Source organism: Thamnophis sirtalis, unplaced genomic scaffold, assembly GCF_051295495.1.
Source record: "Thamnophis sirtalis isolate CommonGarterSnake01/CBP01778 unplaced genomic scaffold, rThaSir2_p1.2 scaffold_9, whole genome shotgun sequence".
NCBI classification, from domain to species: domain Eukaryota; kingdom Metazoa; phylum Chordata; class Lepidosauria; order Squamata; family Natricidae; genus Thamnophis; species Thamnophis sirtalis.
Genome location: NW_028261389.1, coordinates 58,678,049 through 58,698,896, shown reverse-complemented (window position 1 = coordinate 58,698,896; position 20,848 = coordinate 58,678,049). Strand labels below are relative to the sequence as shown.

Here is a 20,848-nt window from a genome sequence, read left to right as displayed (position 1 = left end):
ATAATTACATGTTTTAGTGCTTCACTTCTAGAGATGAAATATTACTGTATTTCTGATGTTTAATAAGCAATATAGAATTTGTGCCATATTTGTGTGTTGCCACATTGAACCACTATAGTTCAGTGTTTGTTAAAGTGTGGTTAAAGATAGGGGATTCCCAAGAAATTATCAGCAGGTCAGGGAAATCAAAATTATTTGTCAGTTTATGTCGAAAAATAATACTATATTAAAATCTTAGCAAATAATTATGAAAATAATAGCAAGTGCATCAATTTTAATTTTGAATACTTAAAATAAATAATTGTAACCCATAAACACAAAAGTTTTTTGCGATCCTCTAATATTTTTAAAAGCATGAAGGGGTTCTGATAGAAAAAAGAAGTTTAAGAAATGTTGCTGTAGTTAATATAGAGCATTTGCTTTTATTCTTTGGGTTTATATATTCACTTTTATTCAGGAATTGTACGTAGCAGTCCATCTTTCCATTTTTCCTGACAATAAAGAAGTTGTGTAATAACATTTAGCAGCTGTCCTTAATGTCCACCAAAATATCAACATTAAAAGTTTCAATTAGCAATAATCATGTTTCGGATAAACCTCATTGGTTACAATACTGCCACTGCGCAAAGCTACATTAAAATATATCTAAATTCCTAAAGCCTTGCTAATCTTGTCAACTGTCATAGAAAATAACTTAGAGCATGCAATTGCACCATTGTTTCCTTAATGGTAATGATACAAGTGGCTAACTTTTCTGTTTTGTTACTATTGTCTTCATAACTGAAATTGAAATGGACTAATCTAAACCTTGAAGTATTCCAAAAAGCAATATATTTGAAAATGTCAGTGCTATTTCATCTATACACAAATCTTCAATTTCAGGTGCCCAAATTATATTTCATACATTTTTTTATTTGTAAAAGTACTCGTTGAAGTTTGAAAAACAATATCTAGACAATAGCACAGTGTTTGAACATTATGTGTATCTATCGTATAAGTAGAACATAAAATAGGTGCAGATGGTTTAGATTAATTATTTAATGCATTTTTTTGTGCTGCATTTTATCTTGGGCACTGCCTTGAAGGAATATTTGGTTCTTTAGGATATAATAAATTTTAAATGGATAAAATAATGCAGAGCTTTCAAACTACCAATCTAGATTCCTACTCTTCCTGTTGAGCACTACTGTGTGTTTTTATTTTGAAAGCCACCTAACATTGTTTATGATGTGACAAAAGGTAAAATGTAAAGGTGGCTTTCTTGTGACTTCTCTGAATATATCTATAAAATTACTTTGGCAACAATATGGAAATAGTTTACACCTCCCTATATAGCCAGAAAATTCTGCAATTTTTTAGTAATCTCCCATCTAAATACTAACCACACAGTCATATTGGTAGGACAAAGATCTATTAAAGAGAAAAATCCATGACTAAGCACAAGGCATTGAGTATAGCTGATAAGTATGGATCTTGCAATTGGTAGCCATTTATCAAAATATTTATTGTTACTATTGTACATTCTGTTTATGAAATTAAATTATTCTATGCTTATGTTTTATTCTATAATAAACTTGTTACATTAACAAAACATGTGGATGTGTTCTTATTCTGCTTCTGCTAAAGATGGGGAGCATTAAAGTCATATTTTTTTGCAATTGAATATGCAATCAGCGATATTTCTGCTTCTGATATTACACCTGCAATACCATTCAAACTTGATTTTTTAAGGGCTAGAAATTGTACTTCTAAGAAGATGAGCAATTCACTAGAATTCAAGGTCATTGCTGCTCAAGGCCTACTTGAATGATTTATTCATTAGGGCACCCCCCCCCCCCCAAAAAAAAGAAAGGCAGTAACAACTGCAGATGTTTCTAAGCATTGGAGATAATGGAGAGTATCTCCCTTGCACCATCACCCACAGCCTGTAGAGGGAGTAAACACACTTCTGCAAACAGAAAAAAAGGGACATGAATGCAATAAACAACTAATATTCTCTCATATCATGTTTGGGAAATGAAATAGCAAGCACAAAAAATAGGTAATGTAGAAAAATTATCTAAAAGGTTTCAAATATTATATTATTGCAGTGCAATGATACAGATCTCAAAGGAATGCTTTGAAAATAGAGGATTGCAGGATAAATGTTAAAATTTCAGCTTTTAAAGTGATAAGAAATAGGCACTCTACCAGTTTCCTAATGATAAAAAATTGGTTCTTATTAATTTGAAGCACAGTTAATGTGAATTCATTAATGTATTTTTTATAGGAAGATAAAGTTGGAAATGCTGACCATGAACTGAATACTTATAGAATAAACAGTTTATATGTATGTATGTATGTATGTATGTATGTATGTATGTATGTATGTATGTATGTATATGTGCATATGTGTATATATGTGTATATATGTATAAATATGTATATATGTATGTATTTATATGTATGTATGTATGTGTATACATACATACATACATACATACATACATACATAGATAGATAGATAGATATAGATATATATATATAGATATATATATATAGATATAGAAGTAAAATATCATTGGAATTCTTTGCATCTGTATGCAGAAGACCTATTCCAAGGTAAATGAGATTGCATAGAAATAAATTAATTTATACCTACTCACTTTGAATAGTAATAAATTAAGTATCAAGCCATATGAAATGCGACTTCTTAAAGCTTATTACATCAAAGAAGTTTATTGATTGTTGTGGGTGTAATTGCATTTCCACTTCTTTAGTATGAATATGTATCTGAGACACTTTTAGATCCAAAATTGCAGACAGTACTAACATCTGTAGCTCTTAATGCATTCCATCAACTTTAGCAAAGGCAACCTAGCCACAATTAGCTACGGTATTATCTACCTACAGGACAACCAATCCATACCCTCCAGAAAAAGGCATTATTATAGCCAAGAAAACAATATAAATGTGTCCATTTCATCACCAAAAATTTGAGGGAGGCTGAGCATTTTAGTGAATAATTTATCTGACTGTAGCTGATGCCACTTTTGGGAAGCATGGGCCTTTTGCGGAATGGATGATGTGCCAGTCAGATACCTGGCTTACTATCATTTAATGGCTGCATGAATTGATCACTGGGAAATGTGTCACTGATTTAATTGTTCCTAGGCAATTTCCACGCTCAGAATGCAATATTGGCCTTTTCTACCACATTATTTTTCCCCTGTGTGTGGGATTCTTCGCCATCTGCAAACAGGTTAAGCTTCAAGAGCCTTTGCCGTGATAACATCAACTTACAAAAATTATTGTATTTTCTCTTGACACCAAGGTTGCTGTGAATTAGATATCTTATAAAGCCCATTTGCTGATGCATTGAATGATACTTGAGGTATTTTTTTTTAATTGTCATTTTTTTTAATCTTCTGCCATCACTATTTTCATATGATCTCTCTTTGGAAATCTATTACATTTGAACTGTTCTGTCATGCTTTTGTGATATACAAATCTTAAAAACTGAATAATGAACACATAGCAACAACAGTTTATCCAAAACCCATTCAGTCACATAATCTTTCTCTACATGGTCATTAAATTCACTGTTTCATTTACTTTAAACTTCTCATCTCTTTCTTTCTAAGGACCTAACAGCTCTCTACAATGACAACTTCTAAGGAATTCCTTTCTACTTCCTTCATCTCTTTCTATATGACCAGAACCTGGTCATTTAGTGTAATGCTTCTACGAGTATCACCTTCTGATTCTTTTTAATTTAATGTACATAAGTGATCAGTTGAAACCACACATAAATAATCCTAAATTTATGACTCAAATTGGGACAAAAATTTGCTTTGCTAGGCAAGGTAGTTGCTTAAGTGACTTGTGCCCCATTTTATAACATTGACTTTGCTTTTTGGAAGCTGGCTGGGAAGATCACAAAAGTAATCACATGATCCTGGGATGGAATCATGAATACATGTCAGTTGCCAAGCATCTGAATTTTGATCATGTGACTATGGAGATGCTCTTACGGTCATATGTATGAAGACCAGTTGTAAGTCACTTTTCAGTACCACTGTAACTTTGAACAGTTATTAAATGAATGATGTGAGGAGTAATTCTAAAAGAATTAAAATGTGCTTAACCCAAAATTCTCAGAGAATTTGTATTCTCCCACATAAAGCACAAATGGATCTTTGGCACTACATTCAGTTGTTTAGAATTGCCTTCAGCACAAACCACAACTTCTCTTGGGCAAGCTACATTAAAATGAATGAGGATTAGGAAAAGAATAAAAGAGGACGTTACTATAATGTTCAGTTTTTAAATGTGCCTGTAACTCGCAATGGACCAACTTGAGGGCTATATTCTGGCATTCTTTGTTAATAAATTGTTGGAATAAACCTCTACCCAAAACATAGCTTCCATTTAGTTGCCTATTGGGAGCTTTACTTATTTAATGGTTGAGTCAATTTGAGCACTGCAGACTTGGCTCTGCATTTAAGCAGAATATAAAGCAAGAATGGAATTGTAGCACTGGAGATTCTTTAGCTGGAAAAATTCATCTATCCAAAGAGCAGTTTCTTGTTAGGAAACCAATGGAATTGTCAAAGTAATTTTCATGTGGCAGGTGCTAGACCAATGATTCAAAGGGCTTCAGACCTTTGGATATTTGCAAGAATATAATTGTTCCATGCACCACCTTCCAATAACGCTAGTTACCAATTTCTAAAAGTTCTTTTGCCTGTGCTATAAATGCAGTATATGATAAAGATTAGTTTGGCAACTTAGTGCAGGCAGCAATGAAACCACTTCCATTATGTCTGAGGGCAAAATCCTAGATTAGGCAGTAGCAAAATAGCTACTAATATAGCATGCCATGATAATGAATATAATTTATTAAAATAAAACACCAGAAATAAGGCCTGGAGCACCAATGAAGGAAGACAAGAAGTTAATGTGTGCAGCAGCTGCCAAAAAAGCCAACATAGTTCTAGGCTGCATAAACAGAGGGATAGAATCAAGATCATGTGAAGTGTTAATACCACTTTATAATGCCTTGGTAAGGCCACACTTGGAATACTGCATTCAGTTTTGGTCACCACGATGTAGAAAAGATGTGGAGATTCTGGAAAGAGTGCAGAGAAGAGCAACAAAGATGATTAGGGGACTGGAGACTAAAACATATGAAGAACGGTTGCAGGAAGTGGGTATGTCTAGTTTAATGAAAAGAAGGACTAGGGGAGACATGATAGCAGTGTTCCAATATCTCAGAGTTGCCACAAAGAAGAGGGAGTCATACTATTCTCCAAGGCACCTGAGGGTAGAACAAGAAACAATGGGTGGAAACTAATCAAGGAGAGGAGCAACTTAGAATTGAGGAGAAATTTCCTGACATTTAGAACAATTAATCAGTGGAACAGCTTGCCTCCAGAAGTTGTGACTGCCCCAACACTGAAAGTCTTTAAGAAGATGTTGGATAGCCATTTGTCTGAAATGGTATAGGGTTTCCTGCCTAGGCAGGGGGTTGGACTAGAAGACCTCCAAGGTCCCTTCCAACTCTGCTATTGTATTGTATTGAATCTAACTAAGCACAGATGCATGCTCATGTTTTGGCCAACACCATGGCAATATGGGAGGCAGAGCGTGTTTGTCCTCCTTTGTTGGGTTGGCAGCTGTTGTTTATTTATGGCAACAAACTTTTTCCTGGGGAGGGATTAACAGGAAAATCCTCAAGTTGGCAGCTGTGGCCAATTGCACAGCATTTTGCCAATAAAATCATGCAGGTTTTCTGAAGCCATGATAACACATGGGCAGAGTCCATAGTGATAACTAGGACATTGCCTTCTAATGTTATTGGAGACTTTTTTGACCCAGGACCTTGGAGTAGTTGTTAGAATGTTGTCTATGTTGGAGGCTGAAAATGAACCCAAGTGGGACGGAGTAATAGGAAGTTCTCAGTTTACAATGGCATTTAGGATCATAACTGCCTTTGCTAAGAAATGTGGTAATAAACCAGTGCCAATCACTGCCTTGTCATAACCCCAAGACATGCAGGTTGTTAAGTGGGAAGAGAGTTCCATATAAGGAGCATGTGGAGGGGTGGTGGTGGGAGAGAAGAGGCTGGGAGAAGGCTTAGGAGGCCTGATGAGATTTTGTGTGAACACAGAACGACCAGGGTGGATGATGTGGCAGGGCACATATGCAGGAAGGCCGAGGAGACTTATCAGAGTGACTTGCGACCTTCCCTGTCAATTTTCCTATTGACTTTGCTTATGGGAATTTGTCAAGGATGATTGCAATAGTGATCATGGGACGTTGGATTCTGCAAATATAGTGTGAGCCAGTTACAAAACATCCAAATTACAACTATGTGTTCTGTGAGGGTGCTATGATGGCCAGAACCTCAAGGACGAATTGTGAGTACCTTTAGTGACATCACAACTTCAAGCTGAATAAGTGGCCAATAAATGAGAACTACATATATCATTTACATTGCATTATATATTGGCTGTATGGACAAGGAACAGCTGTGAAGGAGATGTTTGGCTATTTGGGAGTCCTTCTGGGTTCACAGCATATGTTTGAACTGTGCGGGAGCCATGGTTAGAATGCAGTATTGCAAGATAACTCTGCCCCCAGGCAGATGGGCAGAGGTTGACTCAGCCTGTCATCCTTCCAAGGTCAGTAAAATGAGGACTCAGATTGTTGGGGCAAAATGCTGACATTTGTAAACCACCCAGAGAATGTTATAAAGCACTATGAAGCTGTATACAGTATATGTTTTAAGTGCTATTGCTATTGAATAGCACTCAAAGCTAGATGGGTCTTTGCCTAGTTTCAGTTACAGCACCAATTCTGATCTTACTTGGTGCAGGAGAACCTAGCTATCGTAATACAGATCTTCATTACCACTTGGTTGGACTATTTCAACGTGCTTTAGAAGGACTGCAACCAATTTAGAATATGGGAGCTCACATATTTATTAATGCCTAAAATTGGGAGTTAATAACACCAATTCTGTGGACCTGCACAGAGAAGATCTGGTGGGACAGGCAGAATCATTAGGGACAGACATTGGGCTCTTCAAGTAAAAAAAAAAGCATAGTTCATATGTTTTAGTAATTCAAATACATTTCTTCAATAGGAATCTGAAGTTAATCATAAGGCAGCTACTTTATGAAAATGGTTCTGCACATAAGCATACGATTTGGAACCAGTTTTTTAAATGTTAGCTGCCATCCTTCTTTAAACAAGTTTCTATTCCTTATGGAGGTAAAGATACACTTGGAACTTTCATGATATTTCAGTTGTCAGAGGCATTGCTGAAACAGGTTTACATTTGTGGTGGATGAGGCCTTCAAGACCCAGATAAATGTTTTTTCCTTTTCCATCACCAGAAATAACATAAAGTGCAAATTTTCTTAAACTAAATAATTCATGCAATATGTAGATTCCAGTTTTCCCCCCCACAGTTAATGCACAACATACAATCATTTTTTTTAGGACAGCCTTTTTCTAACTTCCATAAGAAAAAAATGTGAAACCGAAACTGTGGTTTAGTGACAAATTATGCTTCAACTTCAAGGGCTTTAAACTGGCTTTGTGCTTTAAGTGCAGAATTTAGATCCCTACATGTCATTTTCAAAATTTTGAAATTATTTGACAAAACGATTTAAGTACTTTTAGTTCAATCAGGATTGCAACCTGTATCTGCAATGAAGAGAAAGGTGTGCTAAAGCCCTACTGAATGCAACAATCTAGGATAACTGATTCAAATCCTCAATAAGATTTAAGTGTGACTTGTTCCAAGTTTATAATATTACATCCATATGTAACATATTATGCCAGTGATGGTGAACCTTTTTCTTACGGCGTGCCAAAATTGTGTGCTGTGTGCTATCGTGTGCACATGCATGTCTGCTTAATCCTTCCCGCCACCTGCGCGTGTGACCCCTTGTGCATGCGCATACGACCCCTCCCCATGCTTTCCTGATGCCTGGGGAGGGCAAAAACGGCCCCTCCTGGCCCGCCGAGACCCTCCAGAAGCCAGAAACGGATCATTTCCAAACTTCCAGTTGGACTGCTGGAGCCATTTTTCGCTGTATAAATAACATGTATCAGTAATTATTGAACCTTCCTGTTCAGTAGTTAAACGCTATGCTAGTTCTATGCACCTTAACAAAAAGCCATTTGCACCAGCCAAATAGATTAATTTTACTGAGGCCATCTAACTCTCTGCTTCTTTTTATTTGCCTGAAAATATCTGAACTTAAGCGTGGGAAGGGAATAATCAACTTATCCAAGCAGAGGAATTTTGTTACTTAGTCATGCTATGGAAACAAAAGAGAAATAAGCAAACCTCTATCTATGTTTCATAGGACAATCAAAAGTAAACATGTACACACCCACCCAGAGATCTCATTTAGCTTCTAGGGATTAATGGTGTGCATAAAAGATAAAAGTAAAGCAACCAACACACATGGCAACATTACACCTCACTCCCTATGCCAAAGCCTAGCGGCACTGTTTAGATCTGGTCTAATGTTGCCTAGATGCCTGTAGGAAACCACCCTGCCAAGGGAGATCATCTGGCAGACATAAAATAAGTTTATTCAATTTTCTCCCCAAAGAGGCCATCATGTTGTTTCACTATAGACTTGCTTTACCACCAGGCAATGTAAAGTGGCCTCTAGCAGCAGACTTTGGGTGTCATGTAGGAGAATTGCTCTGTTTGTTCTTGCTGCCAAACACGGATTATGACATTTTCTGCCTTGTGGTCAAAATAACTTAACTGTACCTTGAATGGACTCAATAGGGACAGAGGTGTTTTTTTTTTCCTAGTCTGCTTCTGGCAAGAAAATCTCTTTAGACAGCACTGCCCTTTCAGTTTGCTTAACCCTTAACTTTACTTTTTAAGGTGTATTATTCCCTGCAGGAAAAACAAGGGGTACCCTTGCTTTAGTTCGTCAGCTGTCCCATTGGAAGTAAGCTTTCTTAAAACCAGTTGTAACTGAAGTGGGAAAGGAAGATAAAATGTTCTAATTTTATTGTAACCCATACATTAATGTTGTTAATCTTCTCTGTACCGTATCTTATCTAAAAATAAGCATGGGATGCTAATTTTTCATTCCCAATGATTTATACCCTAGGACAAGGCTGCTTTTAATAGTAAGACTCTGCTAGCAAAGCAGATTAACACTGTACAGCCAGCTCTAGGAAAATGGTGATAAATGACTTTAAAAGATGTAGATTTTACCATTATTATTAATGAGACTGCCCTGCATGGAATGCCTTTACTTTGTCACTTAAATAGCAACCAAAGATAGTTTGCAAAAATAAGATGGCAATCTATTATATAATGCATTGTAAAACTGCAAAAACAGTTATGGTTCATATGAATCCTGCCTTTTTATAGCACGGCCAGCTGCCTCTGGTTTCGGTACCAATTGCTCCCTGAGCACCATTCCGTCCTGCGTCATCCACTAAGCCTTAAAAAAAATCTGTTAGAGAAAGGAGGGTTATTGCAGATTGTTAGCAGCAGTGGCTGATATTAAGGGAGTAGAGGATATACTTCATTATATCCAGATGCAATAGAGTCTCAATTATATTTACAAGACTGCAGTGTTCTCCTGAGAGAAAGCAGTTCCACCTGGCTCCTCTTTTTCTATCCTATAATCCTGGGTTGAAAATAATATTGCTTTAACTAGGGATCAAAACACCGGAACACCTGCTATCAGGCAACATTTCACCTGAATCATAGTTGCAGCACCTGGCTTTTTCATAAAACACCCAGTAGCCTGCCACCATTTAGAGAAGTTAGTGGAGACTGTAGAGCTACAATAGCTATTACCTAGCAGGATTTCCACCCCTATATCTCTGCTGCCAGGTAGATGTTGATTTGTACAAAGCAGAATAGGAACTCACCTGCATTACTCTGGACTACGTCATTGTGACTGAAGGAACAGAAGTCAGACATTTCTTGTATTTTCAGTGTAACTTGTCCTTGGGGATCCTATAATATCGAAGAGTAAAATATATAATTTTTAGTCTTCAATTAAGTTTACATTTTGTTTGGGGAGACAAAATCTAGAAATCTCCAAGGATACATGCATACTAACACATTTTTTTTGAACTTGGTTTTGGCTCAGTCATTTTAAAAGGCTAATACAAACATTGATACATCAGGACAATACATGTATTTTTCTATTATCTCCATTTTTTTGAGATCAGGTTTTGCCTACCTTTTTTCAATAACATACAGTCATCCCTATAGCTGGAGCAGAAGGGCCAAAGAAGGAACTGCTGAGATTTCTCACACTTCCTTTGCTTTTTTGCAGATTCTGCTCTTTTAATATAGTAACTCTCCTTTATATTTTCTGCACAGCTTCTAGTTTGAATAGATTTTTATGATCTTCCCATAATTTTTATGATCTTCCCATCTAAAAAAATGCTGATTATTTTTTTTCCATTTAGAAGCTCTCTTGCCTTCCTTTTTAACCCATGACTAGAATTAGAATTCTTGTTATTGCATTGGGAAGTAAATTCACTTCACTCCCACTTGGAGGCAAGTGGGAAAGGTCTGTTTAGGACAGAAGGCATTCTTGCCAACTCCTGACTCCTGTTTAACCATTTTATTCTCATGTGACATCAAGGCATCTTTTCCTTTCTGAACATAATGCTCATAGTGCTACCAGAGTTTTGGTGTTTGCATAAAATTTTCATTTACACTCAACCAACTCCAAGTTCATGGCATACTATTGTTGTATTCATTTGAAAACCTTTTAATTATAATTTTGCTATTGTGCTTATACCTATTATATTTGGGATGGAAAAAAACAGGATTGCTAGATGGCAGCAAAGTCTTTCTTTCCAAAGGTCAACTGGCATTTAGAAGCCCAGATATAGTAGCCCTAATCATAATGGCTGGATTCAGAGTCTATCTTATCTTTCTTATCAACCTGATTTTTAAGTGACCCTAAGCACATTAACATATAAACAATAACATTTAAAATAAAATCCTTAGTTCCATCTAGAGGGAACAACAAACAATTCTTTCTCCTATCAGCAGACACAAGGGTTTTCCAAACACTCTCAGGTCTGGGGGAAGAGCCATGTTTTTATTCCCCTGTCAATGGAAAGAAGGAAGGTTATGCTGGTCCTGAGAGCAGGTGCCATGACAGTTAAAGATCCTTTTCTGGGTTTGGATAGGTAGCATTGCTTAATAGACATCACCAGGAAATCCAACTTGATAAGATCTTACAAAACATGGGGGCCATGGTACAGCTATGTTATAAAATCAACTTGCACAAGGCCTTCCTGCTCTCTGGTTTGATCTGTACTTCAAGAAGAAGCTATGAGCCCAAATGGCATACTCTAGCCCAGTGGTGGCTAATCTTTTTGGCACCAAGTGCCGAAACAGGAGCATGTGGTAGCCAGCTGCACTTCCAGGTCCCGTCTCATGCCTGCGCACCGTCCAGCTGGTCTTCGTGCAAGTGTGTGACAGAACCCTGAAGAGAGTAACTGACTGCATGCGCATGTGCACCGGACCAGCTGACTGGTGCGCATATGTGCGATGGAACCTTGAAGTGCAACTGCCGATGGCATGCATGCCCACAGAGAAGGCTCTGCGTGCCACATCTGGCATGTGTGCCATAGGTTTGCCATCAGCCAATTGGAATAGCATATTCCCATTCAGGGCCAAAATATAAGATCCCCAGCATCAGGATTCACTACCATTGAGTCTTACTAGATACCGAAGTGTTGCTTGTGGAGGTGACATTCCAATTCCTCTGAAGTAAAAGCAGAATCAATATTGAGGCTATGATTATTCTCATTAATTCCCTTACCATTGTATCAGATCCTCCCTCTAGAACATGGAATCATCCAAGACTGGAAGTCTTGAAAACTTCAACATCAGCCCTGAAATGATATTCAGGAGCTTGTGAAGGGCCACTGCTAAGCAGCTAGGCCACAGTTGTCAAACTTGCCATGTCATGTTGATGTCACATGATTCATCATGACATTTTTTGCCTTTGCAGAGCTGGGATGAGTGTGGCCTGTGCATTACGCATCTGGCCCCCGGGCTGCCAGTTTGACACCCCTGAGCTGCTAGGCCAAGGGTTGGCAATGATGATAACTTTACGACCTATGGGCTTCAACTCCCAGAATTCCTGAACCAGTGTGGTTGGCTCAGGAATTCTGGAGGTTGAAGTCCACAGGTTGTCACGTTGTCAACCCCTGAGCTAGAGGGATGAACACCAGCAGCACTTCTAATTTGGCTTTATGATACAGTTCCATAGAAAGCCATTAGCATCCACTAAAACTTCTATTATTGTTGTTACCAAAATGGAATGATACAATTAGAAAATGAGATATTGAAGTAATAAGAATGTTAATGTCTGCACACTAATCTAGGTCAAATTAAATTGATTATCTTAAAAGTGAAGACCGAATGAGTTCTTCCTGTGTCCCTAAATAGCACCAACTATTTTAGGCTCCTGTAAAGCCAGTTCATATTCTAATATTCATTATATCTAATGATCTAACTCAACTCTCTCCAATTTGGTGACTTTCAGATGCACTGGATTTCAATCCTCATCTTCCCTAGCCAAAGTTGTCTATCTTAGATTTTTATATTTTTGATTTCCCACTTTATATTTCCCACTCCTTTGTTTGCAGGATCCTCTGAGGTCCACGATTTACTGACTTTTTAAAAATTTATCTTGATTTGTTTCTTTATTGCCCTAACAAGAAAAGTTTTATTTTTACAGTATCAAAAACAGGACTTAATAGGAAGGAAAAACTTACTGTTGAAGTAGGCACAGTGAACATATTACATTTTCAGCTGTATTGTAGTACTAATGAAATGTTCCTTTGAAAATTCTTATTCAGTTATATCTAGCTTGAAAAAAATCTCTCCTGTTTTCTTTTTATTCTTTTATCCTCTTTTCCCTCATGATGGTGATATAAAAAAACCTGTTCAAATAAATACGTTTTTAAGACCATATATCAGAATCTACTACTCACATTAGCTATTATTCTCACTCCATCAGGTCTTCTCAATACACTCATACTGAGTATATTCATCCTGAAAGAAGGTTTATGTCTTCTGGCAGGGGTGGGATTCTAATGGTTCGGACCTGTTTGGGTGAACCAGTAGCTTTGACGATCAGCTAGGAGCGAACTGGTTCGCTCCAATGATCAGGTGGGCCGCCCGCCCGCCCCTGCGCTATGCTCACTTATATCTTCTTAGCTGATTTGCACGGCTGAGCAGATTGCCACGCCTCAGCTGTGTTACTCCCCAGGAGTAACGTGGAAGGTAAGTTTTCTTAAAACTTCGCACGTGTGCGTGTGCAATCACCAAATTGGTTGTTAAACCAGCAGGATCCCACCACTGTCTTCCAGCCTTTATGAACTATATTACTAATCCACAGCAGAAAGTCTGCAGAAAAAAACCATACATTTTCAGTCCATTTCATAGGAATATGGAACATTCCTAGCAGTTGTGAAATTGCATTAGAGTAGATGAGTGACTCACAGACACTGGAATTGCTTAGTATTCTCCAAAGTTATGGGACAGATGTAATTTGCTTACTTTATTTACTGATCCTGGCTCATAAATGAATCAAACCACAAAACAGTCCCCTTGTAAGTTTCTTAGCTGTACTTGACTGAAGAATGCCTTTCCTCTGAAAATATAATATTTACTTTCTGGCAGAGAACAGAGGAATAGTATTTTAACCTCTCTAGGAAAGAAGGAAATTAGATTATCATGATGGTGTTAAAATGATTCTTTTTAGACAAAATGCTAGAACTAGTTATAGAGAGAATTGTCTAGTCTCTCCATGCTTTATGAATATGACTCATTTTATCATTTTTGGTCTGCATTTGTGAACCACAATTAAAAAAACACTTTAGTGTTCATTTCAGTAATCTTTTGGATTGCTGCCCAAATCCTCTAAATCACTTTAGAAGAATAGACAAGAACGAAAGATTTTTTTTAACCAAAGACCCTGACATATGGCTATGAAGCTGTTTGTGAGAACTGTAGCCACTAACACTGTGTAGTAACTATTCCTCTATGACAAGAGAGACTATTTTAGCTAGCTGAAATCTGTGTTAAAAGTCCAAATTTGATTTATGCTGGCAGAAAGTTTTGAAATAATGTTATTTTCTAAAGCAAGGATGCTCCATTTTTGCATTTTCCACAGACTCAGACTTTAGGGACCAATGATTTATTTATTGTGCTTTTGATTGCATCCCCTTAAAGATAGTCATGTATTATGTTATTAATACTTTTGGCTGGCAACCGAAATGGCCATCCTATGCAAAGTGCTTCAACCTAGACAGGGCTCCACACAGGCTACAGACGGGACCATAATATACCTTTTTTTTTCTTGCAGTGAGTGGTAGCATACATTGTGTTGATTTCTCATTTTAAATCTGCTCCTGATTTGTTTATTCTTCTGCATTGAAGTCCTGGACTTCCATAGCTGTTTCCACATTAGTTATAATTTGATTAATATGGAAAATTGGGAGGAAATTGGGAGCTATTAGCCCCCCAAATTAGCACCTTTATACCTATAATATTGAAATTGAGCAATATTTTAATCTCCTGGGTTTTGGACATGATTTTTAATTTCTTATGAATAAACTTGTGTTGATTTTAGGACAACTTTTGAGAGATTAAGAGACAGAGGTCAGAGACAAATTTTCTAAGGTAAATATTTAAGTCCAAAGTGTAAAAACAAGGAAGTATAATGCTGATAAATTTGAACTCCGAGTAACATCAGTTCACTTTTTTCAGTGCCTTTTCAGTAAAGAGTCTAAGTAATGCTACTACAATGATATCCTATTAAAGTTGCATTGCTAAAAATTAGTTACGAGTCTGAGTCTATTGTTTGAAATTATAATTTTAAATTACATGTCCAAAAGAAAGTGTTGCTATAGTTTCATTTGCAACAAAAGGAGAACAAAATATAGGTGAAAAAGCATCCTCAGGCTTTTCAGTAGAAAAGAACATCTTCCATTAAACTTTATTTTAAAAGTTGTCTTCTTAAAATTGTTTTTATATAGGTTTACCAAAGTTCTATAAATTAAAATGAAAAAGACTCTTAAATTTAACAGGGAGAGCAGTAATCTGCATAAGTACCCTTTTGAAATCTGTATGGAAAGTAATCCGTATGAATATCTTAGGGGGTCTCCATTATATGGTTTCTCTCCTCCCCCTTCCAAGATGCTGTATCAATAGAACTTGGCTATACTGGTTTGATAGTCAATAAATTGGTAGTTGCTATCATGTGCCTATTGAGAAAGAAAAGCAGAAAATAACATACAGTGGGCAATCCATATCGGACCTCAACATACCAGCTGCTCTCCTCACTCAATATAATTACTTTGTTCCACATTTTTCAGCTATCTTCCTTTTTTTCTCTCCACCAAACTGTTTACCAATATGTAACTTTTTATTATATCTTTCATCACTAATTAGTGAAGTGCAGTTACATGCATGTTCAATCAATGAACTCAATAGCACTAGTTCCTAACCAGTGGCGGGTTTCAAATTTTTTAGAACCTATTCTGTGGGTGAGGCCTATTTTGTGGGTATGGCTTGGCAGTCATGTGACCAGGTGGGTATGGACAACTTGACATCACTCATGCACACTCAGTGACATGACCACCACCCACAAGCCATGGGGCAAAAAATTTTGGGACTCCTATGAAGGGGGGGGGGGGGAAGAGAGGAGAAAACCTTCCAAAAATAGACAACTGGAGGATTAAGGGCCAAAATTAGGGAGATTGGAGAAGGCAGGACAGAGGGGAATCCAGTAGAAAGCTATCACATGTTGGGGAAAGAACTTTGGGAGATCGGAGGTGGCAAGACAGAGGGGAATCCAGGACAAAGCTATCACATGTAGGGAAAAGAACTTTGAGAGATCTGAAGAGGCAAGACAGAGGGGAATCCAGCAGAAAGCTATCACACTCTAGGGAAATAACTTTGAGAGATTGGAGGAGGCAGGACAGAGAGGAATCCAGGAGAAAACTCCTGAGCTTGCCGCTGTTGTCTGGTGGATTGTGCCGGTGGACCTCTCCATGCTTCTCCATTCACCACCTCCACTCCCAGGTATGGGACTTGACACCGAATTGGGCTAGGATAGTGCGGACGGGCGGGGGGAGCGAGCGATGGAGCTGCTTTTGGACAGGCGGGGGTGGGCGAGAAAGCGAGTGACAGGGCAGGGGCAGGCGTTCTGGAATTTACTTCCGTGTCCACCGGTCAAACCTCCTCTCACTGGATCGGTAAATTTTACCATCCGGTTCTTCCAAGCCGGTGCGAACCGGCAGAAACCCACCACTGTTACTAACTCTAGAAACATAGGTTTGTAATGATAGAGAAGCAATTATTTGCTTAAAAAGTGATAACATAGGAGTTTCCTGTGATTAAAGCTATAGCCCTACTCACTCTTATCAGGGAACAGGTGTCATTGCACTCAAAGGATTTACTTCTAAGCATATGAAAAGAGGATTTCACTGAAACTTTCTTCCTTTTCTACCCTAAAGGAATGTGAGAATTATTGTGATAATCTATTTTATGGAGAGATTGTCCTATAAACCTATTTTTAGACTTAAATTTTTAGAAAGTTGGTTGGAAAATAAATCCCTACTTTAGTGATATGGAATGATAAATATGTATTAAGTTTCAGTGTATTAAGTACATTTTACTTACTTCTTTCAGCAAGGGTTCTTGGATTTTCTTAATGTCTCATTCTTAATTTCTCATTCAGACCATGCTTTTTTCCCCTTCACAGTTTGTTTTATCTGTAGAAGACCTCTACCCACTTCAGCTCTTGCCAAATGCAGCCAATCAATATCACTTTATGGCTGCAAAGCATGATGCATTGTCATTCATTTTCTTGTCTTTCAATCTAAGTTATCGAGTTTTACCTTGCTCCAATCAACCATTCCTGCTGTATATCACATAATGGGGACTGTCCAGGTATTAATTGCTAAAATGGAAATGTTTCCATTTAGCTTTGGTTTCAAGATAATCTGAACTTGTTTGATATATTTGTAGAAATATTTTCTTGGACTTGATTCTGTAATAAATCAGAAACTTCAAAGATTCCCAAATATTTGTAGCCTTCTTTTGATGCTGCATCTTTTTTTTTCAAATCTTCATTGTTAAACTATATGATATTGTCTTCAATAACTTTGTCTGCCTTTATGGCTATGACTGCATGCTCATAGATGTCAAATTGCATTCCGTTAACTTTACTGATTTTTTGGGTGGTGTTAAATAAGGAATCTAATTTGGCCTTTGTTTTTCCAAATAATTTAAATCATCCATGTAAACATAACTCTTTAACTCTTTTGTGGCCAATTCATATCCACAAGTTTGTCTTGTTCAAAACTGTTGACAATAGAGCCATTGATAGTATAAAGAGTAAAGGTATTAATGAGTCACCTTGGAAAAATACACATTTGATTTCAACTTCTAACTCTTCCCCATTAACCATCAGCTTTGTTCACTGAAACTTCATTGAAATATTCATAAATTGCCAAGTGTTTCTGCTGATTTCAAAAATATTGAGACACTTCTCTATCCAGCTATATGAAACAGAACTAAATACTTTTTATAATCTATCAGAGCCATAAACAAATTTGTTCTTTTTTTTCCTTCAATTTTTTTAAAACCAATTTTTCAGTTAATAACTTGTTCTTTGTTCCTCTAAAAATTTTGCAACACCCATTTTGTTCTACAGGGAATAAATCATTTCTTTTTCAATAGCTGTAAATTTGATTTGTTATCATTGCTTGCATGTTGTTTGCAAACAGGTGATGGGTCTGTAGTTTCTAGGCTCAGTTCCCTTCTCCTTCTGAATTAGGAATCTCAATCAGTTGTTAGCCATTTTTTGTTTCCTGGTGTTTACAAAAATCCTATTGATCTTATCTGCCAACCTTAAGTGTAGATATGTTAATGATTTATTTAGGCAGAATCCATGAATCCATGAAGCTCATAGTTGCATAGTCAGCCAGGAACACTCAGTTTTTGTGCTGGTCTGATTGCTTTTGTACTAATTTTCCCAGTTATTCTAAAGTATTTCACACTCAGTATTTTCACTGTATTTTCTACTTGCTTGATCCATATTGCATTTCTGTTGTGACATCTGTTGTTTTCCCACAAACATTTCCATAATTTTAGGGTGTCATCTTTGTCAGGCTGTTCATTATTTGTGGTCAGTCCTTGCTCATTTTCAAGGGTTTTATAGAATTGATGCTGATTTGCTCTAAACTAAAAATTTCACTGGAATGGAATTATTTAATTGTCACATTGCCATGACTCTTAGTTTCAATTGTTTTATGGCTTCTGCAATTCCTTTACTTTCCAGGTTTTATTTCAGCCACAGATTAGTTTTGATTTTCTTATTTTTCAAGATTTTTGCCTCAAATTCTTCAAATTGCTTAAAGTTATGTGAATTTTCTTTTTCTTCATTTCCAATCACATTTTCAAACACATATATGTTTTCTTAATAATTTTATTCCTTTATATTTTAAGCCCCAATTCTTATGTGTGGTTACATACATTGTCTATTTTGTTTGGACCAATGTCATTTTAACAACTTCATTAATACTTTTCACAGTTTTAGCCAGAGTTCTCTTGTTAATTTAATTCAATTTTCTTTCAGCTTTTTCATTTGGTCCTTGATTTAGCTAATCTTGATTAACTGATAGTACTTGCAGTTCTTTAATAAAGTCAGTGTTTTGTCCTTGTTTTTCATTAACATTAATTGTCTCTTCACTTTCTATTGTTTGTTGCTTACTCTGTAAATTGGTATTGTTGTTGTTATTATTCCTGAATAACCTGGATTTTGATTTTTTTTCAGTTGCTTTCAATTCAGCATTGGTGAAATGCTTGTGTTTGGTTTTAGTACATAAGTCTCTGCTCATCCACATTTCAATGCTTCTGACTGGTAGAAATATTCCATAATTGAGTTGTTTTCTTCTTTGACCAAATTGTGATTGCCTTCTGGTAGCCTATCAGCTCCATGTACTAGTTGCCTAGTGGAGAGAACTGAATCCTGTACTGTTGCCTGCATTAACAGAACTCCTGTTCATGCAGACAACAGTTGATTCAGCATGAAATTCAATTTGTCACCATATTGAATGAGTCTTTGGTCTGACTCTTCAGGTACAACCTGTGTGATATGATTGCACTTGTTCAGTATAGCTCTTAGCATCACTAGAGAATCCAAGTCCCTCCACCATAATGAGGTACTGTTCCTTTCAACGTGTATTATATTATGGTTGCATAGTCAGCCAGTTGGTTGGACTAGATTTGGAATATTTATCATCTAACCAAGTCCATCTTGAGGACCTGGAATACATGTTGAAGTTTGATGGTGTTGAAGGTATATTATCATTTGTCACATAGTCAGTCAGATCTTTACACTGGATCTGACATTTTTATTTTATATGCTGCCTGATTCTCAGGGATATTGTGTGTGTGTGTGTGTGTGTTTACATTTACAAACCATGAAAACAAATACAAATGACAAGAAACAAAAAATTTAGAGAAGACAGAATAACAACTCAGTGGAAAAGGCTAAAAGAAGGGTTTGTACGCACACAAACAAAACGTTTATTTAAAAAAAGTTTTGAAACAGTACAAATTATTCAAATTTTGAAATAGAAATTAAATAAAATTAAATAAGTGAAAATACCTTACAGAAAGGTACAGAAATACAGAAGAGAAAAGGAAAGGAAAAAGGGAGAGGAAAGGAAAAAGTGGTTTTTAGCCTTCTTAGAAGCAGTGATAAGTACATTTTACCTTCTCTCTTTAAGTTTACATCATAATTTCCTCTATTCCATACTCTATTCTTTCTCATCACCAGGCAAAGAGCAAGATTTTTAGGAGCCCTTGAAACACCAGCAGGTTTGCCACTGTTTTTTTCCAGAATGTTTTTTTCCCCAATTTCTCAATTTTAGTAAAGACTTGAGATTTCTTAATAATCTTCCATCTAAATAAAAAACAGGTCCAACCTTTCTTAGCTGTTCAAAATAATTTAGGATGAGCTACATGCTGCCAACTGCAAAGGACATATTCTTTCTCCTCTTCTCATTCACACCTTGTTAATACAGGTCATCTGAATTATACAAGGTAAGTCTGGAAATCATGACTGCTTATATAACAGTATGGGGATTAGGTCTCAACATAAAAAAACTGGCCTTCTGTTTGATGGTTCAAAGTTCTAAATATGGGATTACTGCATAGCTATTTTAATACAATCCAACATATACCATGTTAATTAAGAAATTTAATTTAATAAAATATCTTATAATGTTGAAGCTATTTAGCTATCTTTGTAGAATGTTATATCTCCTGGGTGACATATGCCAAATGGATGGTCACCTTTTCCTGGTTCACTGAAGACTTTGGTACATTTAAGACACGTGCTAGAGGGAAGTGCCCAGATCACTTCAAAGAGATTAATCAGAGGATCATAACAAGACATTACTTTGCTAACTGCTTTTAGTCTATCTTTGTCTACAAAGTACAGTGATCTCCTCTTTGATCCTACAAAGATAGAATCATGTGCTCTATACATAGTACTGCGATGCAAACTGAGGAGTGATTTGAAAGTGAAACGTATCATAGAGTTATATCAGGCATCCAAACATTGCAGGAATGAGATTGATGCTTTCAACAATATCCTAGTAGACTGGCTTTTCATTTCACCATGGCTCAGATTCAGGGAAACTATTAGCCTTAAAATGGCATAAATAAAAAAAATGAACTATAAAGGCATGAGCAAACAACTGCATCTTTCAAACACTTTGAACTAGAAATATTCAAAGATTTGGCTTC

The 20,848-nt window shown here is 36.6% G+C and overlaps 1 non-coding gene across 1 annotated transcript; it reads right to left on the bottom strand.

Moving 5' to 3' along the window:
• Positions 1-484: 484 nt before the first annotated feature.
• LOC148044157 (U4 spliceosomal RNA) lies at positions 485-631 on the bottom strand. Its single transcript, XR_015697790.1, has one exon. It is a non-coding gene; the product is annotated as a U4 spliceosomal RNA (small nuclear RNA).
• Between the last annotated feature and the right edge of the window lie 20,217 nt (positions 632-20,848).